General features: G+C 37.5%; 1 protein-coding gene across 7 annotated transcripts in view; it reads right to left on the bottom strand.

The window, feature by feature from the left end:
- The window catches only part of NAALADL2 (N-acetylated alpha-linked acidic dipeptidase like 2), a 400,924-nt gene that overhangs the window by 339,717 nt on the left and 41,142 nt on the right, over positions 1 to 20,065 (bottom strand). The gene's annotated exons all lie outside the window — the stretch shown is intronic.

Here is a 20,065-nt window from a genome sequence, read left to right as displayed (position 1 = left end):
TCTTATCCAACTTTTCCTATTTTAAATGTAAAGAAGTAAAGGAGGTTTTCACCTTACCCCTGGGTAAACAGGTCATTGTTTCTAACTGATTTGCAAAAGTAATCCTGAATGCAACCATAAGCATCAAGAATATTTCATTTAGGCAGAGCTGAACTGCCTGATATGAGATAAGCTTGATGAAACAATTGACACAGATAAGAGCAATGTTATTTTGGTCAGTGGCATAAGGAAACTGTCAGGAGAATTAATCAGCCCAGTGTGTTTATTGTAAGCAAGAACCATGCTGCATTCTTGTTCTCACACAGCTGCATTTGTATTCATTCATTTACTCCTTGAAGCAAGTTGCAGGCTAAAATCCCAGGTCAGGAAGGGCAGATGAGACACAGAGACTGGAGGACCATTAAACCTGACCTTGGGGACTCCCCCCTGACACCAAGCAGCTTCACACCAGCTGTGCAGTACATGGACATGAGCCAAAAAATCATTTGTACAGCTCAGGTAAGTTGATCACTGCATGTTAAACACCCCTAACTCCTCTCTTCAGACTATCAGGAACATGTCACATCAGCAGAAATGTAGAATTTGATGTCAGAAATCACTTTCCATGTGATTTCAATCATGCTGTTGGCAAATACAGAAGAACAAGGCCTTGATTATTCAAACCTATTTTCTTTAAACACTGAATTACTCTATTTTTCCATTCAGCTGGGCAGAAACACTTCCCCAGTCAAAGGATATTTTCACCTAAAGGATCCTTCAGAGGCCCCTTCTCAGCAGAGGAAACCTCTCTGCTCAGCTCTGCTCCACTCTTGGGAGTGACAAATACAAAACTGCACTACAGGTCCAGTGACAGCCACCTAACCCAGTACATTCAGGGACAAAAAGCAGCTGCAAAAACACTGACCTGCTACAGGAAGGGCAAAATGATTTGTTCCAGTAACAGAATTAGGCTCCATCCTACTTCCCAGCACCTTTAAGTAATGCAGGGCACATTTTTTTTTTCCCTGTAAAAATGATCGATGTGTAATGTGGCCAGAAATGTTTTCTGCTGTTCTAACTGCATTTTCTTTCTTACCTCACACAACATTTTGTCCGGAAGGGATGGATAAATATTTGACATGGCATCATTCCCAATGCTCCCCCACAACCTGAAAGTTTTTAAAAGATTAAATGTTTTGTTTTCCTGTGTAATAATTAATGAAAAAGGTTGGAGTTTTTTACTGCTTCTATATTCATTAGAATTACAAAACAAATTACATAATTCCACATACATAAAAATCCTCTGATGTTATTTTACTGGTTCTCCCAACAAGGATTTGAAGATTTGAATAAGAACAGGATCCCAGCTAATGAAGTCAGCACTAAAACCTACATATAATCTTTCTGAACACCCAAAAACTTCCATATGGAGCAAAAATAAATAATTTTTATGATTGCTTTCTGACACAATTAGGAGGAATATAAAAGACACAGACTAAAAATGAACATGAGTATTATGAAAACACGTCAAGAGGATGATGTGACACTAGGATGGGAAGAAGGCAGTAGGAGATGAAAGCAGTGTAAAAACACACCTTTGTTTTTGTTAGTGACAAAGTCTGTACAGTGTACTGAAAACTAGTTACAAAACCATGTGGTATTGAAATAAAGATTTCAAATCTGCTGTGCCTGCAATCTGTCACAGGCTAAACTTAAGACCAAAGATTTGCATCTTTTTCTCTCTTTGTCAACACACCAAAGAATAAAAATGTCTAAGTGAAAATAAAAAGGTCGGCTTTTTTGTTTTTTTTTTTACAGTAATAGCTCTATTGTAATTCAATATAATGCATTTCCATGCTTTCAGTCAGAGAATCAGACAAACACAGAGGTCCTGTCACATCTAGATAGGTGGGTGGCTCAAAATGAGTAGTTACCATCAGATGTTCACACTGCTTTTACATACTGCTCTTGTTAGTCATCTGAGGAATACAGCAGAAATTTCTTTCCTGAAATGGTTTGAGGCTTTACCCTGGAATTAACTGTCTCTATAAAAAAGGAAGCATTAAAAAAACATTTAACAGCTGGATACAACATCTGCCTTTCCTAGGTCATTAGTACTTAAGAACAGTTAATTTATGAGACTGCAAGGTTACTGAGACTGACAAAAGAATTACATTTCTAATTTAAAACTTGTCTGTCAAGTGTCCCAATTAAACTAATTACCTTCTTTTTTTCTCATTTTTTAAATGCAAGGTGTGCAAAAAGGGGAGAGAGTCTCAACTCTTCAATATTTCAGCAGATTTTTCACAATGACAGGCCATTTCTCTTTGGACTCCAATTTACAGAGTGATATGATTTTAGATTGTATTTTCATATTTCAGATTCATGCTTGCAAGGTTTAAAATATGAACCTGGAAGATAAAAAAATAACTAAGAGGAGCACAAAAAACTGTATCTTATGCAATATACACATGACTTCCTTCTTAAGCACCAAAACCTAAGGCAATCTCAAGGTTTCTTTGGGACATGGTAGGTACTTTCTGAGGATGTATGTGAGGCACACAGCACTCAGTCCCATGCACTGGTTTCCTTGCTTTCAACACCTGGACTCTGATTACATAGTGGCACCCAGTCTTCATTACCAAAAATCACAAACCACTTGGCAGTTCAGCAATGATTTAGGAATATGAACTAATTTTTACTCATTAACAGATTTTTAATAGTCAGCATCCATTTTCATATTAAAATTATCACCAAAATCCATGAAGTTGTATAAAAATGTGATGTAGCATTTGCTTTCAAAATAAAAATAAGCATAATTCTATGAAGAAGAACAAAGTGAGCCTGAAAAGTATAATTTAATATAGCCCATAATAACTATTTTGAAACAGTCCAATTATACATTCAATAAGGAAGCACTGGTTCTAGTTTACAATGAAGCATCTCTGTTCTCAAGATCAGAATATTATACTACAGTTGAAACTCCTTCCCTGCCAAAGTAGGAAATTCAAGTCTTTTCATGTCATGGTTTGAAATCTGAGTTTAAAAGTGGCTTATATTTTTCCCACCTTAATCTAAGTTCTAATTACACTGATACAGGCTGATACCTTTTACAGGTATTTCCATTATCAGGACTTGTTAAGAAAATATTCTTTCAACAAGTATATTGGCATGCAGGTATCTCAGCATGAACAAAAACAAGTTTTACAAAATTTGGCATCAAAATTTACTTCTACAGAGAGCAAAGGAGACCAAAACCCCATGTGCACACCCACACTCATCCAAATAGATCATTCTGAAGAAGAAATGAAAGGAATGAAGGATGTAATGGATAACTGGCTGCAAATTAATGCTCAGGGGGATGCAGGGACCCACACAGAGCCCCTCTGTTCCCTCTCCATGCCATGAGTGTCCCCAGATAAATGGCTGTGGGTGGGGGAGATTCCCCCCTGCTCAGATTCCAGAACTGGGCTGAGATCTGCTGTGAACTGTGGCTCCAGCTCACACCTGATTTACCCTCAGCCTGTGCTGGCTCAGTGACACCCCTGTGCCCCAGCACAGCCCCTGGGTACCACACACACACAGCTGGAGCATCTCCCACCCCCTGCACCTTTAGCAGCCAAACCCAGCCTGGGAGCTGCAGGAGAACATCCTGCAAACAAACCCCAGCCTGCCCCCAACACGGAGCATCCAGACTGCACACCTGGGCTGCAACAAAATTCATCCAAAACTTCAGACAAGGGTTTTGCTTCAGCTCCTCCACGCTCTGGCAGGCGCTGAAGGGTCAGGCTCAGCTTCAGTGTCAGTCCCTCTCCAAACCAGCTGCTACTCATCATGTGATAATCCCATCTTCCCCTCCTAAATCCCTCCTTTCCAGGGCACATTTCCTTGTGGTAAGCCACTTATTTGCCTGTGGCTCCCTATTCTTTCAGACTGTCCCAAGACTTGCTCTTTTAATATCCAGTATGTGGTTTTTCCACACATAAATAAATTGTTTCCATCACTCCCAGCGTTTTAAACAGACACATAGACGTGGCCTGAAATGCATGTTCTAACTCACATATTATACTGTAAGCCTGCCAAGTTCCATTTTTCAACCTCTGAAGCATAGGGGGAGGGAAAAGTGTTAAATCAGGTGTTAAAAATTTGTATATTCTCCTATGGTGAGAAGTTTCATGCCAAAATTTAGCACAGGGTGCACAATGCTTTATAGTTATGTTAACAAAGCTGTGAAAACAACTTTTTTTCCTGCTGAAAATTGTGAAACACTGACTGTCTTCACATCCTCAAGGCTGATTTGTGTGAACCACAGCTTACAAAAGTATCAAACACTAATCTAAATCATATCCTACATTAATAAATATAATATCACTATAAGCTACTTAATTATGTAAGAATGAATGCAGCAACACCTGACAGATTTATAAGGAAATTGAAAGAACTCAGAATTTCCATTAGAACTTCAACTTTTGTTTCACCTCTGTGTTCCTGCTTTTCTGCACCATTCTCTAATTTTAAATTCTTGCAATGCCCAAGTAGAATAGCCCAGATGTGGTGCAGTGAATTAGAAATACTGATTTAAGTCGTATGTGCAACTCAAACATATCAAGTTGAATTTTTAAAGTTTCCAAATCCTTATTTCTGTTTTTGTAATTTACACTGCATGGGGAAATTGTTTTAAAACCAAATCCAGATTTCAGAAGTATATTGATTTTAGTATAATACTCAGTAAACTCCCTAGTATATTTAACTGCTGTGCTTGCACAAGTGTATATACACATGCAGAAAATACCTTTAAATCCACACTTTAATTATGTTTTCCTAAAAATCACAAGAAAAAAATGTTCTACAATTCCTACTGAGGAACTGTTTCATGTTTCATCTTAAACTCACATAAAAATTGTTCAAAATCATCAGTCAAGAATTACAAAACAAACTACTTTGGATAAAAGCCAGGCACAGGTGTTAATCTAGTCCCAAAATCCATCATGCAACCTCAAATAAATGTATTTAGTTTATAACTTTACACATACTTCACAATATCATTTTCTGTTCCATCAGCCTACTGCAGCTCATCAAGGCTAATATGTGAGTTATTTTGGACAAATATCTTTTTTATGGAATGACTCTTGGCAATAAAGCAGAGTAAAAATCAGGTTCTCAATAAAGGCCTCCTGATGTTAACATAATGCAATAGCAGCCTGACTAATTCACATCCAGCATCAGTGCCCAATGAATTCCCATTTAGACATGTGGGCTTTGCAAGGGCCTGCCAAAAAAATGTAGGTGGGTCTGAATCCTCTGTGCTCCTGTTCAGACCTTTTGCCTGCCTGGTGTACTTATAAAATCAGCTCCATGGATGATGGAATTTCTCCTCTGTTTGTATAACACCTTGTAAAAAAATAGGGGCCTGCACTGGACTAAGCCAAGTACTCTTGATTTTTCCACTACCTAAAAATATCTAAGCTTTTATTATGAAAGCATATAGTGTCAAGGAGTGTTTTTCAGAATGTATGTAAGTAGGCTATATATCTATACTATTAAAGAACATTGCAGTTAATTCATTGTTTGATATGGAAGATAATGAAGCACCTAGGAATGTTATTAGTTTGCAATATTTCTTCTTCAAATTGAAAAGGAGTAGATTTAGATTAGACATTAGGAAAAAATTATTTTCTGTGAGAGTGGTGAGGGCCTGGCACAGGGTGCCCAGGGAAGCTGTGGCTGCTGATCCCCAGATGTGTCCAAGGCCAGCTTTGACAGGGCTTGGAGCACCCTGGGACAGTGGAAGGTGCACCAAGTTGTGGCATCACAAAATTAATATAATGAATTTGTAGAATTAAGGCCCAGGGAGCAAAAGGAGATAAAATTAAAAATTAATATGAGAAAATTAGAATGACTGTGAGATGACAGTGCACACAGTAAAGGCAGATGCTTTCTAATTCACAGCTGAAAGAGCTTTACAAGTGAGCAGCTAACCTACTTAATGGGTGCTCAAAGGACCTAAAAAAGCCAGCACAGACAGCATTAAATTTCATTAACTCAGATTTTCAAAAAAGTTCTGTCACTGTACAGGCAGCAAATCATGTTTTGAATGCAGTTAATCATCCATACAGTGAGAACTGAGAGGGACAACCACAAAAATAAATGCAAATATTTCAAAAGCATTTCTTTATAATGCTGGTTTGGAAAAGGACCTATGCTTAAATTCTGTTCACTGATAAGTGAACTCCTCCCTGCCCAACCAGTTAACAATATTGTATCAGACTTCCTAAGGAGGTATTATTAACTCAACATCAGAGACCAAGAAAGAAGATTACAACATCCTAATTACACAGATATGCACAACATCAAATGGGCCACGATAATCACATAATTCAACAGAAACTAAGAAGGTTAAACCACTAACACTTTAATCCAAACCAAAGCAACAAAATCAGCATGAGGTTACAAATTACAAGAGATCTAAATGTAAACAATCTGCAGGTTTTTGTCTGGTACAAACACAGAGTGCAAGGGCTGCACTGTCCTACCCTGAGGATCCTGGCACTGACTCTGTCACACAGAAGGGACAAAGCTCAGGGTGAGTTTTCCTCATTTACTGCAAGGTCCCCCAGCACACAGCACTAGGAAAGATGAGTCTGAAATCACTGTGTCCCACATCCTAACCCAAATCCCACAAATTCATTATTGCTACAGCATCAGGAGACAAGAGGAAGAAGGAATGGCTTACCTGTAAAATGAGAAAGCAGTAACTAAACCAAGTAATTTCTTCCACTTTTCAATATCCTAGTGATTTCTGAGCTTTAATCAGCCATTTCCTCACCTAAAATCTGCCATCCACCAAGAGACACACTTTAGAAAGGAATTTTAATACCCTGTGGGACCAAAGTGATACATTTTAGCCCATTTCTTCTTAATAAATGTAATGATTTTAATCAAATCTGTTCAGAGGACAGAAGATTAGTTAAAGAAGAGAGGTAACTCGAACATTAAATTAAGGTATCATTGGGAATTAAAAAATTCATTTTCTGTTATTATCAGTGGTATATTATGGATAAAGAACATAGAAGATGCAATTAATATGCAACACAATATGAACAGCATTTGAGAAAAATGAATCAGATATGTAGGACAAAAAGGGATGAATTCTTAAACCAAATTCAATTTGCTTTGCTCTGTTCAATCTTCCTATGGGCCTCTGTTTAAATATTTCCAGGTATGGGAAGAGTCACCACTAAATTCTGATGTATTTAAAGGGGATTGGGGCTAATGACAGGTAACCCAAATAAAAGCATTATTTCTTTAAGATTGTTTTTGAGCAGACAGCTGCTTCCCACATGGAGCTCCATGGAAAGGAACAGGACACAGACCAGCAGTTTTCAAGCCAAACAGAACTATGCCATTAATTAATTAAAAAGTTTAAATATTCCTAAAACATAATCTAAGATTTCAGGTTATCTAAGGTTAAACTGTGTTATTCAGGGTTACCAATCAATGCACAAAATTACATTCTCCTAGGTCACTCCCTGGTCTGTGTATGGATATTTTGAGGGAGAAGAGAATCAGAAATGTCCTATTAAGACAAGCAATACCTTTCTCCTGAATTAACAAAGGGGAATAGGGAAAACACACAGAAAGTAAGACAAATACTCCCCATGTTAAAGAATATCCATTTGATTTAAAGGCATTTGCATTTACACTTACTTGAAATTATTTCTTCCTGATCAAGTCAATTGAGACACTGACAATTTTCTTGATTTCAGCAATTTTTTGTGTAACTAATAATGCTAAGGACCTAATTAAGTTTTCCTTAGCTAAGGCTGATTACCATATAGGTTCTGAATTCACAGGTAATTGAAACTCTTTGAAAAAGAAACAACCAATATAAAAAAGGTTCCTTTTATTGCAACTTGACTTCACCCAATATTGCATAAAGCAAACCAAGTGCAAGTGTGCACACAGGCACATTCAAGTTTTGTGGTGTTTTGCCTGTTTTCAGAATCCTCAACCTTCCTTTTCCCATCCCATCAATTTTCCTCTTCCCCAAGCAACCAGATTATTTAAACACACTGGAGCTCAAATAAAAACTGTATACATGGAGCCCTATTTTGTACATTAAATATGTAAGGAAGGACAAAGACAGTCCCTCAGTTCTGCAAATCTCATAGAACTGCAACAGCCAACTTTATGTATGTGTTAAAAAAGGTTGGGGTTTTTTTGTTCAATAAGATAAACCAATGTTACATTATGCTTCCATGCCAACAATTCTTTCATCAGTTTTTCTAATTGCATAAATTGACAATTGTCTGTTTATCCCACGTTATCTACTGACATTTCATTTCTGAATGCCCTGTTTCATGCTTTTTCAAATGCATCCCTCTTCATTTCTGACAACCAGCCTTTTTAGAGGGCAACTGTGATCACCCAGACTGACCTCCTACATTGCACAGGCCAAAGAATTTCACTCAGCAATTTCTGCAGTGAGCCCACATGCATCTGGCTGAGCTAGATCACATCTCTCACAGTGATACACAACCTTGATTTCAATATTCAAACCAACAGCAAACCAGAAATTGGTTAATTACTGGTTTGGATCTCTCTGTTTATAGCTGTGACCTTCAGATTCCACACACTTTCCATTTATTCCACACACTTAATACATAGGTTGAATTTCCAACTTATCCCGAAAGTTCAAGCATTTGCTGAATCCTTTCAAAAGACAATTATTACTTCATGTCAGTTCTGAGGCCAAAAAATGGCCCCAAATTTTCTTCCATGCAAAAGGAAACTCAGCAAGACACAACTGCAAAGAAGTTCTGGAAACTGGCTAAATTATCCACAAAGAAACAATAATGTGGAGAAAAAGCAACAAGTGTTGAATACTACTCAATGCCAAATATGTACTGGAGATTATCCTCAGGAGTCCTGCTGCAGCTCAGAGATCAATAGTTTTGTACTTCAGCTTGTCAAGACACAACATTGCATCTCATGCCTCACTTTTGAGTGATAACAAAGATGCAATTTCAAGAGGGTTGTCAAGAGTTTTCTTGAAAGGAGGGGCTGTGAATTTTCAGAGAATTAATTACTTTTCTTAAAAAAGGAAAAAAAAAAATCACTGATATGTTTGTAAAATTCCAAGTGCAGGGACTGGGGTTTGCCTAAAGTTAGAAAATCAGTTGAATGTTCTGAAATAAAACTCCAGACACTCCTTACATCACATGAGCACACAGCTGGGACACCAAAGGTGCTTAAAGACCAACCAGTTTTTGGAACCAAAGTGACACTGCCCCCCTGTAGTGAGAATTACTTACAGGGTTCTATTCATTAACTTCCAGCACAGTAACTTTGGACAATTTCTTTTTTTCACAGCTCTCAGGGAGAGCCACATCTCTCTGTAAATTCTCATCTTCCTCATGGTCAGAGATGATCTAACCAAGCTGAGAGCAAGAAGCCAAGACAGTACTTACATCATATCACCAAAAGTCTTTCTTGGAACAGAAAACCTAAGTTAACATTCAAAGGAAGTCCTTTACAGACAGGCACAAGAACTGACCTGAAAATAAATCCTTTATTTTGCTGCTGTTAACCTGATGTCTTCTGCCAAAAAAAGGGCTCCTCTTTTTCATTATGTTATCAACATGTTTATATATGATATTCTCTGCATGAATTAAGTCATACTTTACTCCTTCTCAGAATAGATGGATAGTTCTGATTTTCATTTTTTAATGAGGGTGATTATAGACTGTAGGGACATTTTATTGAGGAAATTAGATGGCTCTGAAAACTTCAAAAGCGAATTTCAATCCATAAAGCTTTTATTAGTATTTAGCTATACTTTGCCTTTACCTTATCCCTTACTTCATTACAGCAATTATTTTAGATGATCAAGAGAAAAAAAAAAAAAAGCAGTACAGTAAAACTGAAAGCAAAAGGCAGCAAAATATTTCCAGTGATTTAAACTCTGCTTTTATTTGTATTCACATATGATATAGAAATCTAAGAGGAAACAGGAAAACTGCAGATTAAGGGTATTTTCCTAGGTGAAGCACATTTCAAGGAAAAACAGATATATTTTGAGATATTTATTCACTTCTTAACTTTTTAACTCTTTATTCCTGTAGAGACCTATAAAGAGGCATGGTGTGTTTAACTGATTAGACAAAGATATCTGCTTACTCAGCCTAAATAGAGTTTGAAACTCTTGCCAAATCCAGCTCTTAGAACTCAAGGTCTGTCAGATAAAAAGTTCTGAATATATTATGATTTGAGAATAAGCCCATACATGGACACTGTTTACTTAAAACAACTGAAAGGAGTATTAATTGGTGTTGCATTTGCAGTACAGGTGTGCTGCTGGAATGCAAAAACCACAGATTATGCAGGATGAAGGACAGGCAGTGATTTTGAAATGTTAATTAGAAACATGAGGGATACAAGAGTGTAGTGGAAAAAAAAAAAAAAAAGTGCTGATAGTGAGAAAAAGAGAAAGTTGCCAGAGCAAAGCCAGGAAGGTGCAGCTCTGGCAGAACCAGGTGTGCACATCTCCAGAAAACCCTGGGCTGGCACTGACCATCAGATCACCTTTCACCAGGTTCATCACACACCTCAGAAACCTCCCAGAGTTTTGTCACTGGAAAACAACAGCAAATAAAGCAACAGCTTCATTCAAATAAACCGTGCAGCTCCTGTTACATTAGAACCACAGGATAATTAACACCCAGACAGTAACATCAGCACTTTTGCTGCCTGGGTTTTCTGGAAGATGAAAAGTGACACCTTACTGTGATTATTTAGGATGCAGGAGATACTGTTTAGTAACAGCTTGCTTCTACAGTTCACTTCTATTGAACTTCAAAGCCAAAAGAGCTTTGACACCAAATTTCACATTTTCTACTCCTATCTTCCATGTACCTTCTATTGAGACAATCTTTTCAAGCTTCAGTCAAACCATAATACAAAAAATCAAGCCAAACAAAACTTAGAAATAAATAAAAAATTAACCTGATTCTAATGCAGCTTACCACAAACTGTAACATCAACTAAATGCCTCTAACACTAATGATAAATAATAAACTTCTGTATCCTCATGTACAGCTCTGTGCAAGAGGAAAGTTCATATTGAACTGTTCAGCACAGCACACTAATGCAATACTGCACCAACAAAGGGAGTTGTTCTGAAATAAAATCCTTACAAACACACATTAAACTTTACTGATCCTAATATTTAAGACATGAGAACTGTGAATTTTATTACATTATCAAGTGAGGTTTACACACAGTTGTTTCAAATAAAGACAGTATTTCAGAATTCAGAAAATATTATATATTTCAAACACATCTAATTTTCTCTCTTATAACTAATTTTATCCCTCATCATAGAAGAGTAGTTACTAAACACACTAATGACATTAATGACATTTTAATACAGTCATGGTAATCACAGGAGTCCTACACACAAAAGTAATGCACTATAAAGCTTTATTGTTTCAGAATGTAATACTGCAATCAGATTTCTCACATGCAAAGAAAAAAAAGTAATTTTTGCCTACAGGAACATGTAAAATACACCTTTGTATACATATGTGCCCTCCTCAATAAACTCTTCCATATTTATAGGATTGGTAATGGTTTCTTCTTCACTCAGGCACCAGTTTTCCTTACAAAGGAGCAAGACAATAACTTCATTCCACCAGTTTTCCATCAGAGGAGGAATGAAAGGGCACCATATGAAATCTAATCCACATTTCCCACCTTTCACATGAGGGTTAAACCTACACTTTGGGTGAGATTTTTACAGAAAGACATTTCAAGCCAAGTTGTAGATACACCTTTTCTGACAAGCCAGAATTGTTTGTAGTAGGATCCCTGCTGCAGGTATGTGCACACAAAACAATGTGACCAGAATGTCAATGGGGGATGTACTGTAACCCCCTTCACACCAGACAGTTCTTCTCCAAGGAAAATACCACCAAGATTGGAAGGTAAAAGGAAATGGCTCAATACTTAAAAAAAAAAATCAAATTACAATAAATTCTTAAAAATAATAATAATGACAAAATACAACCAGTTTTCTGAAGGAATTTTTATGTTCAGGTTGAACTGTAGGCTCCAAGACTTCAAGGGCTCTTATGGAAAATGCAGATCTATTCTTACAAGCTTCAATTCTCATAATTGCCCAACATGTCAGACGCCAACAACCTGAACACAGATTTTCAAGTGTATGTGAATTGAGAACAATGGAGACTGTAACTCAATGGGATTTCTCAAAAAAAATTCTATGTCAGACTTGGAAAGCATTGATTTGCACAAAGCATGCTTTTCACTATGAACCCTATGAACACAAGCTCCTCCTCAAAACAACAAACAAAAGAATTGCTGCTTCTCAATGGGAATTTCAGAAATAAAAAGAGAATCTCTGCAAAACCATTACTGCTGATTCTGTATGGAAGGCATTCATAAATAACAACAGATTGTAATAAAACAAATATTGCACGGATTGACAAGCATTCCAGATTATCAAAAACAAACAAACATTTGAAACACTCAAAAATTACTTACTTTGCTTCAAATCCTAGACCACCACTGTTATGACTATCAGGTACATTCATTGTGAGGCAAGGACAGAAAAATCTCACACCACAAGTGGCTCCAGTGGCTTAGTAAACCTCAACCTGCCATTAATGAAGACCAGGAACGCAGCCCCGTGTGATTGCAGTTTTAGCTCAGAGGTCATTTTGAACTCAGCATGTTGAACTCTAACACAGGCAGCCCAGAAAAGGCTCACTGGGCCTTTCCCACAGCAGGTAAAAAGACCTGATTTCCATTGCACAGCATTTACAGCATAAATTGATCTCCACACCACAAGACATTGAAGATGATGCATCAAGGACAAATGTAAGCTAAGCAACTTTAGAGTGTTTTATGTTGTTACCTATTTTTCAGGTTAATATGAGATCTTTACACTGGTACATTACTGTGTCTGAGGCCACTGGAGTTATACTGCAGTTTCTTTACCAGATTGCATTATATTTCTTCACAGCTCCTATCTACTTTCAAATTTAAGCAAACCCCAGGGAACACAGCCGTTCCGTATTTTTGTTGATAGCTTTGCTGCTCTACCCCATCTCTCTCAAGAGAGCTTGTTAGGTGTAATACCTCTAAGAAAAAGGTTTAAGCAACATTTTGTTCCAAATCCTGAGAAAAGTAAAAATAATTTTAATTATGTTCTCATTTCCATGCCAGGCCATCTTCTCCACTATGACATCCAACTGCATCCTGCACAGCAACAAATTCTGAGGAGCAAATGAAAAAACATCCCTGCCTCCTGAAGCTAGGAAGGCAGTTTTGTTTATCCAGCAGTAGGTATCTGAAATGCCTATCATAAAAATACTATAAAAACAGTTGAACAGGTATTTCTTGGAGCAAAGAAAGGCAAGAGAAAAATCTGCAGTATAGCTTGAAGACAAGTCTTCACAGCTGCATTTGTCAAGCTTCAGCTGATTCTGAATATTTCCATTCAGTATAGGAAAAAACCAAATGAAAAACAACAGGAAAAAGAAAGATGTCAGGCTGCTTCTGTTGGGTTGAAGGAACTAATATCACTATAAAAGCTATCAAATAAGGTGCTCTCACTTCTTATTGCAAATGTATTCCTACAAATATTGCAGAACCACCAAACTATTCATAACTGAAATGCAAAGTGCCACATCCCCTGTCAGCTGCTGCATCTCTGTCAGGCTTCAGCTCTGCCCCAGCCTTTGTTTTATTTCTACTTGTGTCTCAACATGTAAGACAGATTTTCCTGTGTATTAAGAGGAAGACAGCTAATGGATAAATGAAGATGTGAGTGAAGACACAGAAAATTTAAAAAATAAAAATAAAATGTAGGAAGTCAAAAAAGGAATGGAAGATGTTTACTGGTTTCACTGTAAAGGAGGGAAAAAATACAGGACATTTTGGTTTTTTGACACATTTGTAAATGAGGGAATGTGGAGAAGTGTCAACTTACACTTGAAGGAAAAGTTCTACAGTGATTCACCAACAAAATTGTCTTTCACATAAGGGAAACTGCACTCATGAAATTATATTTCCAAAACACAATCTATCCTTTTCTGAATGATAGCCACCATATAGCTGTTGACTTAAATGGTGGTAGTTCTATCTAGGATAAAGGATAGTTATCAAAAAAAGTCATTTTTTGTAAGAGTAACATCTTGTACAGCTAATACAGAGGTTGTAATAAATATTGCTCAGTGAACTCACAACAAACCCAACAGGTCTGCAGTGACAAGTCAGTGACTCCCAGGGCAGTGTTTTAGGACATCTGATTTTTACAGAGGACACAGGTGGACTTGGAGGAGCCAAGGTGAATTCCAACAGGAATACATAACCCTTAGAGAAGGTTCCCAAAAAGCTGGACCTGCCCTTCAAAGCCCTCAATCCTGTCCCTAAACAATGCCTGAAAGCTGAGGCTTGCCAGTTCTATTTTCTGCAAGCTTCACTACTGGACAGTCTCCTCACTGAAGCTGAAAGCTCTGTTACTTTAATTACAATATCATTTATTTCCTGTGCAGGTGTTTTGCTTGCAGAGGGGAGCTGGGATGATTTTTTTAATCAAAAATTGTTCCATTTCTTGGTTCTGGCTCCAGCTTTTTGTGAGAATAAAAGCACTGCAAAACATTTATCTCTGTGGAGTTGAGCTCTCTTCCCTAACTCACTGAGATGCCTTGGAGCATCAAAAGTGTTCATCTGAGGATGGTGAAACATTCTGCTTTGAGCAGTATCTGTGCATATAAACTGAACCTCCAGCAGGTGAGATTCATAATGTTGCTGAAATCCATCAGAGCCTTGTCATCCACATCACCAGCATAGTGATGGTTTATTCATAGAGGGAGAGCCTTATTCCTTCTAAGGAAATATAAAAAAACCCTTACAATTGACAGTATGTTACATAAAGGAGTCTCAAGTACACAGCTGAACAGTTTGATTTCCTGATTGATCAGTATTGCTGATTACATTTAAATGTCACTCCAGCCTAGCATTTCTGCTTGATTCCATTAAAACAAATGTCAGAACTCCCAAGAAGATTATCTCCTTCATAGGCCCTAAGGCTACATGAAACACTCTCTTTGAACTCAGATGTGCTATAATTAGAACAGCATAGTCCTAAAGAATTATTAAGTATACTAAGAATACCATGAGATGTCAAATATTGCACCTCTGCCTTTAACTACAGTAGGGTGCAAAGCATCTATTTCAGCTTCCATATTTTCTTTCATTTTTCAATAGCCATGTGAGAAATTATGAACTATACCTTCACTGAAAATTTGGCTTTGCACACTGGATATCTGGCAACCAAGAAACAGTGATTATGCCCCTTGCTTGAAACTAAAGGCTCCCTTCATGTGTCATACAAGAGAGTCATTAGTTCTAATTTGCACATATGGAACCACTCATGCCTTTCTTTATGCTAAGGCATGCAGCCTCCACAAAATCACAGAACCACTGACCTGAGAAAAATAGTCAAGGCAGGCCTTAAATTCAATGCTTCCTTAATTAGACTTCTGCATTTTTGTTGCACATTCCCAAAGCCTCTGCCATAGCAAACTAGACCTCAAGGTCTCATTTCTTCAAGAAAAGGGCTTTATTTTGGGAATGGCAGCAAGGACCACTTCCAGCACTGCACCTGAAAACATAAGTACACAAAGGATTAATGCTGAGCACAAACTGAAACACACAAGTCTGGTGGGCTGGAAAGAACGTCTCAATTGCAACACACTTCACAGCACAATCAGAAAGATGTTCTACAGGGGAATAATAAAAAGATGACAAAATAATGTCCTTGTGGGTTTTGGAATTCCTGCTGGAAGCAGGGCAACATGTCAGCCTAGAGGGGCTGCACACAGAATATTTTCTGATCACACCAATTACGCATTTCCAGTCTTGCCCCATCTGAGCAGTGCATGGTCAGTGTCCCTTCCAGCCAGCACAAGCCCCTATTACAAACTCATGCCTAGAGCATTGCTCAGTTAACAAATAATCCAAGAAAAGCCCAATCAAACTAATTTATAACACTGTCTCACTATACAAACCCAGCTCTCCACCCACTGCTGGGAAAAAGAAAACTGCTCAAAATTCTCATCTTCTAAATTTACAGTATGCAGCCATTGCTGGATTAGTTTACACCAGCTGCAAAAACTCATCTGTAACAGGAGATTCTCCTTGTGCTGTTCCAATAGTCTCCAGTCCTAACAAAATACAAATATTTTACATGCAGTTTTCTTCAAGGCAATTTCTTTACAGCATTCTGTGTCGATTTTTAATTTTAAGATAAATACTTTCACTTCCAGTTTGCTACAAGCAACAATCACTAAAAGCATGAGCCTTTTATGAGGTTTGTAAAATAAACTTGCCACTCTAGAAAAACTGTACTTTGTTTTACAGATGATTTCATAGTTCAGTGGAATTTCCATGGCCAGTCATGCACTACTGCAGTCAGAAAAGATGAATTCATCCCTCTAAGGAATTAATGCAATACTGAAGGATCATGTTATGGTCTTCTAATTACTTTATGGCACCCTACAGAGAGAATCAACTTTGAACAGCAACACATTTCTGTTGATGAAAACATTGCTCTACTTATGTATCATTTTAGTACAGCATGTCAGGCGTCACAATCTACCTCCTGCATGCAAGTCAAGCTTCTACACATGTTAAAAATCTTAATTATTATACTTAATTCAAGAACATTTATCCAAATTCTTCCCCAAAACAGTAGAAAATAAGGGAATGCTCCTAAAACAGATGGTGGGGGATGGAAGGCTGTATTTGTTTCCTTTATATGAAGACATTGTTCAAAACCATCACTCCCGTGGAGACCACTGTTATTGGTGACAAGTTTGCATAACCTGTTTCTAGAGCTACAGAAGACTCATAGGAATTGTATTCAGCACTCATAAATTATAGCTGTAATTCTGAAAAATACCCAAGGACACACTCATCAAATGGAGCCAATACTATTAACACAATGGCAATTCATTGATTTTTCTTACAGTAATTCCAATCTATATGCAGGCATATGAACTTGGAAACCAATTCTGAATGGGATTTGAAACACTTTTGCTCTAGAAAGTTTAAAAAAAAGCAATCAAAAAAACCCAAAAAAACCAAACCACCAACCCCAGCTGTAATTACAGTTATTTGTTGCTTAAGCAGACACTACAATTTCATAGAGAAAGCTCAAAATGCATTAGGTTCTGCTAATGTTTTTCTGTGCTGAAAACATTCCCAATAGCGCTCTTGCTAAAATAATGACCCCAGGAAATGCAAAGGCACTTCCCAGCCCCCCCTGATACACTATGCAAAGATGATCACACCACAGGCATTACAAGTCTGGGTTTGACCCAAAACTTTGGTTTCTGGGGTTCAGCACAAGAGCTTGCACTGCCTTTGCTCTGCTAAGTTGGCAGCAACTGAAGCATTTCTCCATTAAACCTTTCCATGGCATGTTCCTGTATGGTCCCAGTGATTTTCTAATGGTTAATCTCAGACCATGGTGAGCACGTTACAGCTAGAGGCAATTGTGAGAGAATCATCAATTAAGCACATGATTAGCAATTTTCTTTGCCCTGTCCAACCCCCTCAAATTAAGTGGTTCAGGCTTGACCATTGTGCCACAATGAAAATGAGTCGAGCACATTTAACCTCATTATTCCTGTTTGAATAGCAAATTACCTAAAACCAACTCATTCAGCAATGGCAATGAGGAGCTGCAAATTGTTTGTTTAGCATCATCTTCTCCACATGTCCTTTCTGCTCTGAGTTCTATTACATCACTTGCAATTTATAAAGCAACAACACAAAACACTTCAGAGGACACCAGTTGGATAATATTTGTTTTGTAATAGCTAAAAGGGGGCAGCAGCACAGAGCAGAGCCTCAGATACAAAGATGAGGAACAATTTGTTTATTGCATGAGTGACCTCTCTGAAGTCAATGGACTAATATGGAATTTAATTTAAGAAATAACATGGTCAAAATCAGAAGAGATGCTAAAACTGGGCTGATTTCAACTAGGAATGATCTTCAGGATTTTAAAGTAGATTTTATAAAAGTGAAATTGTAATTACTTAAGTGACCAACTCATGAATAGTAGCTCCTCCAAACCTTATCTTTCCGTACTTGACCAGGTTATCATCCCTTACTTCCCCCATCTTCCCCTCTTCATCAATTGTTCTTTGCTTCACATACAGAAAAGCTGTCTTATTCCATGAAAAACTGGGCACTGGAAGGGCCTGTGATTCATCCTGCTGAAATGAGACCAGCATCCTCATGACTTAGAAATACAGCACCTTTATTAAATTACAAAGGAAGAGAGATCTGTGAAAGAAAATAGAGTGAAAGAATATTCTGGGTCCAGGAACTGATCAACTGTCAGCATGCACAGCAAAGTCTAATTACTGAGGGGGCACTGGGGAATGGGCCACCATCAGTAGAAATTAAATTTTAATAGATTTAACATTTTCACTTGCAGTTTAAGAACAGAAACTGATGCAGAGAGATAGAGCTCTGAGTGCACTTACTCCTGACTGAAAATAAGCTTACAGGAAACCTGTATTAGCAGCACAGGACTGCCTTTGGTTCACTGAATAAGCAATAGTGGTGTTCACATATTTCTCTTTTATTAATCTGGTTTTGCTATTTGCTGGGTGGAGATCTTAGACAATCTCCCACTAAAGTTATTTTCTAACTCTTGGCAATGTTGCCAGCCATGACATTTCTGTAGGGACACCCAGCACTCGAGAGCAATCTCATGATTCAGACTAATATATGGAATTAATGCCCATATATGCCAACAGCTGGGGCACAGATATTTCCATCTGCACAACCACGGATCAGAGTATGCTCAGCTTAGAAACTGGGACATATCAACATCAGCAACATCAAATGGGATCAAATGCAGTTGAGTGAAAATTTGGTGAGTGGAAGTCTAAGCTTCTGCAAATCTGCCAAGTCATATTTAAACATTTGTGTTCCAAGGCATTTTGAGAGAGTTCTGGGTTGGCCTTTGCAGCACTGCTTTACTCCTCAGTGCATGCCTCATTCAGATGTGAAATGCTACCGATTTCCATTTAGGTTTACCTCAAAACAATTTACTGAGTCAAACAGGAGGGTGGAGTTTGGGGAATGAATAGACCTGATAATGATGAGTTTTTATTTTTTTTCCTAGTTTTCCTCCCTTCCATCTCTCCTTGCAGTAATATTAATTAATTACACAAATATAACAGCCTTGAACTGTCTGGTTCATTCCTTGAGACTGTGTCATCATCTTCCACACTGCCAGAACTCAGTTTCTGTCTTTATAGATTCGTATCAGACTTTTTTTTTCAAATTTTCTAACACAAACAGAACAGCAAGGTTGGGCAGCACACTAATAAAAATACAGTATTAGAGACTGTCCTAGAGACCTTTGCCATAAACTTTGTACTACAAAGTTGTTTTGCAAACAAAACTGTCCAAAGTACAAATTAAGGGTGTTCTTTGAAAGTTTCTAGCTGACAAGTTTTGATTTCTAGTTAAAAGAAGAAAAACAAAAAGTCTGAACTTTCAGGACATTCAACAGTTATTTAAAATATTCATTGAAAATTTTCTTTTAGAAAAAATTCAACACACTTCATTCTAATTAAGCAAAAGGTCTATCAGAACAGCAAAAATCAGTTATGAAATATAATGCATTCAAAATGCTTGAACAGCTGACAAATATGCATACAGCAATGCAAGCAGATTTCTGCAGTGCTAAAGAAGAGCTCATCAAGCTACATTAAAATCCCAGGTGAAAGAGAAAAAAAAAGCAAAACCTGCACACAGGGCAGGTGAAATCATAAATTATTCCTGTTTTCCTAATGGAATCCAATTCTTCCCCAAATTCTCAGGAGTTTGGAGAGAACAAAAGTGACAGCAATGTGATTTTCTTCAGTTCTCTCATTCACAAAAATCTGGTAATAGCAATAGTGATGAAATGCAGCAAGGTTTTTTTCATATGCTATTAAAAACATGCATTGAAAGAGGGATCTTTCACTGTTTG

Source organism: Erithacus rubecula (assembly GCF_903797595.1).
Source record: "Erithacus rubecula genome assembly, chromosome: 11".
NCBI classification, from domain to species: Eukaryota; Metazoa; Chordata; class Aves; order Passeriformes; family Muscicapidae; genus Erithacus; species Erithacus rubecula.
This window is presented reverse-complemented; position numbering and strand designations above follow the sequence as displayed.